The 8,852-nt window shown below is 39.8% G+C and overlaps 1 pseudogene; it reads right to left on the bottom strand.

Moving 5' to 3' along the window:
• Positions 1-1,350: 1,350 nt before the first annotated feature.
• On the bottom strand, positions 1,351-4,935 carry LOC105742411 (annotated as a pseudogene).
• Between the last annotated feature and the right edge of the window lie 3,917 nt (positions 4,936-8,852).

Here is an 8,852-nt window from a genome sequence, read left to right as displayed (position 1 = left end):
TGATTCTCTAGCACTATTGCACAAACCCATCATGTACTGTCATGTCGTCCTTTTAACCAGCCAGCTCCAGTCCCACAAAAGCCTTCCCCAGTACGGGACCACCTAACTCTTCCTTGCCCAAAGCCACCCTCATCCTTTTTCAAAAACTTTGTTCTTTTTGAATCTGCCTAGCTCTGTATTTGCTTTATGGCTCTGTAATTACTTTCTTCACCCCTGCAACCAAGAGGCATAATAGAACATGCCAGATATCTGATTGTAACAAGTTCTATGATCATTAATCTAGCCTTGTAACTGATGATCTCACCCTACTACCTAATCAGAGAACTATCAGGATATTCTGTCTCATATTTGTGTCTCCTATTTATGCACTATATAAAAGTATTAGCCCACAAGTACTCAGTGCCTGGCTTTGTTGTGGGTAATGATCCTTTCCAGGATCACTGGTGTAAAATAAAGCTGTTCACTGCTTCCAAATCTTGCATGCCTTTTCAGTGTTTCTGCTTGCTGTAGCACATGACCAAAAAGGCAGAACTTACTACTGTAGGTGTTAAGTTTATCTGTTTTTTTAAAACTATACATATATATATATATATATATATATATATATATATATATATATACCAGGGATTGAACTCAGGACCTCATGCCTGCCAGACAGACAATTATTCTACATATACAATGTATTAATTATTGTTACTTTCCTATTACCTTGTTCTGAACTCTTATATTTTTATTTTTTCTCTTTAATTAAAAAATTTGGGACTTCAAATAAAACAGGAATTAAAGTCAAAAAAATAAAGCTACATATAAATGGATGTCACAAGTCTTGAGCTATGACTGTTCTGCTGTTGAGTCTCCCCAACTTAATTACATTTTCTCTCTTGCTCAGGTTGTAGATGAACATATTCAGCACAGGGCTGACCATACGATACATCACTGTGGTTGCCACGTTGTTTTTGGTGGAACTTAATACAACTGAGTCAATATATAGTCTAACACTTGCTCTATAAACCACCAACTGACAGTTGAGATTCATGAGTAAAGGAGACATGAGTCTTTCCACCAAATGGTGATGAAGCAATTTAGTAGTATGAGAAGCCCATTAAAAAGATGGCTTGGGGAGAATGTAGCACCAGCAATACTCTATGGTAGCAGGGAAGCTATCCAGATAGGAAGATTAAGGAGGTAGGAAGTATACATAAGAAATAGCAATTTTTGACATCCTCAAAATAGATAAACTGTTAGACAATAAAATTATATAGGTGGAAGTCAAAAAAATAAACAAAACAAAAAATCAAAACTAATACATTCCAGAGGCAAAGGCTTGTGATAGGTGAGTAACTCAGTGGGTTACAGATAGCCAGGAGCATGTCGTCCACAGTTCTAAAATGAGAAAAAGAGACATCTGTGTCAAGAAGCCTACTTGGGAGCTGATTGTGCTGTAAGAGTTAGTTTCTGTTTTTGCAGTTATGAGAAATATATATATATATATATATATAGAGAGAGAGAGAGAGAGAGAGGAGAACTTCCTGTTACCCTTCTCTACCATTTATCCATTGTTTGTGCATTGTTCAGGATTTTATTCACTAGTGATCTACATTTATTTTTTCTACTATATATAAGGTCTGAGATATTTTTTTCTCCGTGAAATTTGTACATCTTAACATTACATAAAGCATTTATCTTCACACAGGCATTCAACAACATTCTACTCCACAAAATATTTATGAGTATCTAAAAATACTGTAGTCAAGGAATAAGCTGGAGTTGCAGTCATCTTGCAACTTCATGGGAGAGGAACTGTTGTCAAGAGCAGTTCTGTGCCCATAGGCATAATTCAGATTCTCGCAACAATATGGTCAGCTACCTCCTCCAATTCCTTGACTGAAGGGAAAATAGTAACATGAAAGTTCACCTCTTTTCCTGCAAGCACACAGGTGACAGGACATAAGGGGGACGTCTGGCCAACTGTCAGTCCCTATGTTGGTTTCTTAACACCCACAGCTACCGTATGTCCCTCTGCTTTCCAGTACAGTTTCCCAAACATTAAGTTATCTATCTTCTAATAAAATCTCTCTGCAGAAGAAAAATACTCTTTCTTCTGTACTTGGCACTTTTATACTATCAGCTATGGTACTTCTGGACATGGAGTCAAAGTCACTATTGTTCTACTTCAACTACAGAGTGTGACAACATTGTTGCAATAGTTGCAGTAAGCTTGTGACAAAATGAGGCAGATGTACACACAGGCCTCTAATTTTGCTCTTTAAGAAATACTTTTTCTCCAGAATACACTGCCCTTCTCTTTTGCATGCATGCAATAGCACCTTGGCAAGCCTTTAATAAAATATATTTTTGTCTTATCACTACTAAACTTGACAAAAATAGGTACAGGATTTATGATACTTGGAAAATGTCAGCACTTCACCCAAGATATGCTCATTGGATAATTTTCTAAGTGATAAATTAAAAAATTGTCATTGATCAGTATAATGAAGCATAAATATATGCCAGTTAGATGCATATGGAAAGAGGATACTAACAAATGTCAAAGTTATATTTAGGGAGAGCAAATATCTAAATGACAAAATGTAGAGATGCACTGGAAAAAAGGTTGCTTGGTGTTAAGAATTTTCCATGTTTGTGTGGAAGCAAAAATTTATTCTTTTTTTAACACAATATCTTGAGTCTTTATTAAGAGGGTACAGCCATCAGACCAACATCCTGTCATCAGCATACAACCTTATTTCCCACCGAAGTTACATTTTTTTTTATTTTAAATACATTTTATTTTAAATATAACATTGAGTCAACATACCAAGAATTAAAGTACTAAAGATCTGATTTCACACTTTGAATACCAAAAAAGCAATAATTTCTGCAACAGTGAAAGTATGATGAATCAGCTACAAAGAAAAAAGTAGATATTTCAGCCATTTCATTCTTAATATCATACACTAAAAACACATGTAATTAAATTTTCAGTCCATAGAAAGCACACTTCATTAGGTTATTATTCATTTAAAATAGTACAAAATGTTTACAAAGAACATTTAACTTAAATTTCACAGTTGGTTACAAAATGGTACTTGCAAGGTTGACCTATATAGGCCAGGCATGGTGGTGCACACCTGTAATCCATAATCCCAGCACACAAGAGGCTGTGGTTCCCACATATTCAAGGTCAGCCTTAACTAAGATGATAGGTGCAGCCCTATCTCAATAAAACTAAAAAGATGAACTATATAAAGAAGTGAATATCTTGCCAAAAGAGATGGTAAACTACAAATATGAACTATATCACAATGTTAAAAACCTTATGATGCTCTACAGGAAAATCAATAAAGACATGTCAGTGTTGGCCTGATAGCTCAGCAAATAAAAGTGCCTGCTTAGGCAGAGCACAGTGACTGTGGTTCGATCCTCGGACCTGCTGTGCCAGCCCTGCTCATGGGGAGCACTGATATGGCGATGGAGACTGGGCATGGTGGTGCATGGCTGTAATCCCAGCTCTTGGGAGGCTATAAACAGGTGGATCACAAGTCCGATCTAGTAGTGAAATCCTGAACACGGTGTAGACCCTTACCTAAAATACAGGAAAAAAAACTTAATGGTCTTAGTTTTGTCTTAGTGGGTGAGAGAGGCTGAACTTTCACTTCCTAGTGGATCAGAAGGGACACCAGAAATGGAACAACACCTGAATCAATAACCATTTGTATCTGTTCATTCCCTGCACCTATCAAGTATGACAAAGCCCAAGCAGTGCCTACAAGAATATTTATGTCTGTATGGTATATGAGGATACAAGAAGCTGACAAAATCTCCTCAACTGTCTCTGCAGACAGTGGGGGGTTCCTTATTCCTGCAGAGATTTATAATGACCCATGTGACATTCTGAAGGAAGGTGATGGGAATGGAGGGACTGATGAGGGACAGAAGAGGTTTAACAGCTCCCAGTGATATGACATAATCTCTACATTGAGCACCATCACCTATGATGTTTCCCAAAGCCCATCCTGCTTGTCCACAAACACTCTGACATGGTGAATGGAGAAGTCTTAGAAAAAGAGGTACTTCATTGGATTGTACAACAGCTTGAGTCTCTGCAGAAGTTCCTGAAGCTATATTGGTTAGGGCCCACGCAGCTTCAAACTGTAGTGAAAGGTTATCATCGCTTTCTAAACATTTGGCTAGAATTGGTAAAATTTCAGATTTTATTACCTCATCAATAAGTGGGTTTCTGTCACTAGATAACAATTTTCTTGCTGCCTGAACAACACCCAATTGGACCACTGGCTTATCACATGTGGCATTCCACAATATAACTTCCAGCATTACATTTTGTGCTTTAAAATCAGCATTAACATCAGAATCTTCTAAACTTTCTTCTTGGGGAATATTTCTCTTTTTCAGTATGTGACTGTCACTTTTGTTCTTTCGTAGTTCAATTCTCACTTCATTTCTGAATCTTCACATTGTTTCTACATTTCAGACCTTGGCTTTTTGTTGGTGGTGGTGGTTTGTTTTTTCTCTTTTTCTTTTCATGAATTAAGTGTTGTCTTTAATTGAAAAGCTAACAAATTGTCTAGTTACCTTTCTCCCCCAAATCAAAAATTCGATAGTTACTGAGTCTCTAGGCAACATATTCAAAGCTGAGAAGATTAAAAGTTTAAAAACAAATCAAACAAGTCCTCAGCTCCAACTAAGGGAGTCCTGCTACATGCAGGCTAACCTATACCAGTGATACTGCTTGACTCTAGGAGGCTGGAAGACATTCCAAACAACCCTATTTGGAACAGTTACTTCAAGTAGCCTTTTTCCATTTTCCAACCTCTGAATAAAGATAATATTTTGTTAATTCTATTACAGAAAACTTCAGCCCTTGTTCTTGAAGCTCTTGATGCAGTGGTTCTCCAAACCAGGGTTCTCAGCCATGCCTGTGCATGGCTCCAGGGGTGGCAGCTACTTCTGTTGCAGTGGCACTCAGTACAAGAAGGAGAGTTGGGGAGGGATAAGGGAGGGGGAGGGGACAAGAGTGCCCGTTCCCCAAGGCCTCCAAGCCAAAGTGGAGCAGAGCCAGGGTAGGAACAGGCTGACTGCCAAGCCAGGCAAAGCAGGACCAGCTCTGAGGAGCTACGTGCCAGCTAGGGCAAGTGGCTGGTCAGATGCTTGCTTCACTGACTCTCATTTTGATCCTGTCCTCTATTCTTTAGTAGTGCCTCCAGTAGGGGCTGCAAGTCATGTGCCTTGGATTTCTTGAGTCAAACAAAAAGGAAAAAGAACTACCACAGGGCAAGACTTCATTATACCTCACTACAGCTATGTCATTACCTTGGGATATCATTCATACAACTCACACTGGTAGCTCTATCACTAGACTATGTGGTCTAGGGCAGTGTTATCATTCCAGTATAGCCTGAGAGGCCAACAAAATCTAGCTCTCTCAATTATCTCCCCAGAGATCCACCAAAATAATATACAACCAAACTAAAAGCTCAGTATTCAAAGTCATATTTAAGCAACTAGACTAATCATTCTACTTTCTGATCGGTTATCTTCACGACATCCTGCTCCATGAATCTCCTAAGTGTTCCTCTGCTTACACTTAGCAATCGTCAATGGCTTTCCCTCAAACCACATTTCTGTTTCCTTCAACACTTGCCAGGCAAAGCAGGCTTGGTGACATGGACACTCCACGGGGCCAACACCTTTGAATCTGGTTCTCATCAGAGGTGGGTAGTGAAGATGGAAGGTTTATTTCTCAAAAACAAAGAGAGAGAGGCATGTGGCATGGGGCCTGGCTGATTGCTCCCAGAAAACGTGTCAGTGTCATGAACCTAACACAAAAGAGCCATATGACTCTAAGTTAATGAGTTTTGCCTTGTGCCCCAGGGGCTGTATCCCCATTGAAGCTTATTAGATAAATTGATCAATGTTGTGTTCGCTGTGATCAATTTGAGTCCTCAAAGACAGGGAAAACACAGGAAGAGGTCTTTGAATTTCCAATTCCTTATTCCTGAGACACCAGTCCTGGGTTCACCCATAATTATTCTCTTCCAGGTTCTTCTCCTCTGAGAAGAGTCATTCTAGTCTTCCTGTATCAGCTTTTGGTGACAAGTACAGCATGTTCTGACTATTGATTTCCTAATTAGGCATATTTTGGAGTAGGTGATGGTCTCAGCATTCATACAGTAGGCATTCTGAGAAGTTTGCCTATATCTCTGAGAACTAGTTGAAACACAGATTGCTAACACCCACCCCTAAATTTCTCTCTCAGTAGGTCTAATTTTGAATATGATACTTTGCATCTAGGGGAAATTTCACATTTCACATCATTTTACATTGACAGTATTTTGTCAATACTCCAGAAGTTAGGTTCCTCGAGAGTACCAAATGGGGATCATGCTAATATATAGCTTCCCAATAAATTCAAGTATTTCTTTGTCAATAACTTTAAGAGTAAATTAACAGTCTATTTTCCAAAAGAGACAAGATCTCACTGTGTTGCCCAGGGTGGTCTTGAACTTCTTTTTTTTTTTTTTTTTTTTTTTTTTTTTTTTTTTTTTTTGGTGGAACTAGGGATTGAACTCAGGCCTTTGTGCTTGCCAGGGAAGCACTTACTCTACTGAGCCATCTCCCCAGCCCCTTGGTCTTGAACTTCTAAACATAAGGGATCTTCCTACCTGAAACTTTCAAGAAGCTGGGACTATAGCTAAAGAACCTATAAATGACTGCATTTTAACAATAATCAAATGTGCAGTTCAGTGGCACTCTCTATAGTCACAATGTTGTCTGTGATCACTGTGATCCATTTCCCATGATTTTTATCTACCAAATGGAAATAATATTCCCATTAAATAACTTCTATTCAAACTCTGCCTCCAGCCCCTGGCAATCATTATGGCACCTTTTGTTTCTGTGAATTCCTTATTCTAGGTGCTTTTGTCTAAAAAGATAATACGATGGACTACTGGTCTATATTGAATTATTTTGCTGAATTCATGCACCTACAATATTTAAATGGCAAGGGAATACCCATCTCTGACAAATCTAAACAAAAAAAAAGGATACAAATGAAGGGTCATTTTGTATCTGTATATACAAAATAGGATAGATATACAGCTACTTTTTCTTAATTCATTGAGAAGAAAGATTTGGACAGGATATCATGTCTGCATCTTGTACGATGAATAAGCACTACGAAGACAACAATATGCAATGTATTAATTATTGTAACTGTCCTACTAACCTGTTTTGAAACTGTCTCATTGCTATTTGTTTCTCAATAAAATAAATAATTAAAAATAAAAAGCTAATATGCATGACTATTGCCATAAGAATACTCATCTCATAAGAGATAATCAGAGACCTAGTCCTAGCCCAGGTCTGGTGAGTGTGTGGAGAGCTTCCTGCTAACCTGTGCTGGTGGGACCAGTCCCAGCAGAGGCGCAGCGTGGGCCACCCCCCATCACTTCACAATACCTCCACCACCCCGCCGGCCGAATAGGAATTTCTGCCGACTTCCAAGAACCCCCAGACCCAGTTCTAGCCAAGGTCCGGTGAGTGTGTGGAGAGCTTCCTGCTAACCTATGCCAGCAGGACCAGTCGAAGCCCAGGCACAGCGTGGGCCGGACCCTCTTCCACCCACTCAGGCCGCCCCCCACCACTCCGCAGTACCTCCCCCACCGCACCCGCCCAGTGGGAATTTCTGCCGACTTCTGGGAACCCGCAGACCCAGTCCTAGACCAGGTCCAGTGAGTGTGTGGAGAGGTTCCTGCTACCCTGCACCAGTGGGACAACTTCCAGCCCAGGTGCAGCATAGGCCGGACCCTCTCCCACCCCCTCGGGCCGCACCCCATCACTCCGTAGTACGTCCCCCACCCCTCCCACCAAGTAGGAATTTCTGCCGAGTTCCGGGAACCCCCAGACGCAGTCCTAGCCAAGGTCCGCAGTGGGAAGGAGCTGAGCACAGCAGCCAGACCTGAGCCAGACGCAGCTGGATAACACCAAACTCTGTAGAGCTCCACCTGAACTTCAGTACGTGTGAAGGTTATAACTACAGCAAAGATCTACCACAAAGGGCAGAAAAAAGTGCTACACAAAATGACGAGAAGGAACAAAATGCAACCTCAGAACCCAAGACGACCAGTAACAAGTGCAGAGGACACTAACACGGAAAAACTTGGAAAACACACAGGTGAAAGCAATGAATCAACAGCTTCTGAAATAAAACACCTGCAGAAAGATATAGAAGACCTCAGATTGGAAATGAAAAAAGAAATCCCTGAATTAATAACATCTGCACTAAAGAACAAAATGCAGAAAAATATGGAAACAAACCAGTGTCCACCCAGAACAAGTGCGGAGGACACTACCTTGGATCAAATGCATGAATCAAGAGCGATGATAGTAAATAAGCAACAGCAGAAAGATAGAGAGGAAATCAGAGCGCAATTCTTTTCTGAAATAAAAAAAGAACTCTCAGAACTCGTAACGGATGAAGTAAAGAAGCAACTACAAAAACATAAGCAAGAAACCCAATCTGAAAAAACACTGCAGTAAAAGAATTTCTACCTGCTTCTAAGGAAGATATTGATAAAAAGAATAGAGGAGATTAAAAAATGACGGATTCCTTGAATGAGCAACACAGGAAAGAAATAGATCGCATGAAGCACAATCAAAGAGATATAGAGGAAATTAAACTCTCAATCACAGGCTTGCAAAACCACTTAAGTGAATGTGAAGAAAGAGTTTCAGATCTTAAAGAAGCTGGTGTAGCTAGTGAAATGGTAAGAAAGGATCGCCTAAAAACAACGAGGATGCAGGAAAGAATAATCCATCACCTGCAAGAT

This window comes from Octodon degus, unplaced genomic scaffold, assembly GCF_000260255.1.
Source record: "Octodon degus isolate 3935 unplaced genomic scaffold, OctDeg1.0 scaffold00050, whole genome shotgun sequence".
Taxonomy (NCBI): Eukaryota; Metazoa; Chordata; class Mammalia; order Rodentia; family Octodontidae; genus Octodon; species Octodon degus.
This window is presented reverse-complemented; position numbering and strand designations above follow the sequence as displayed.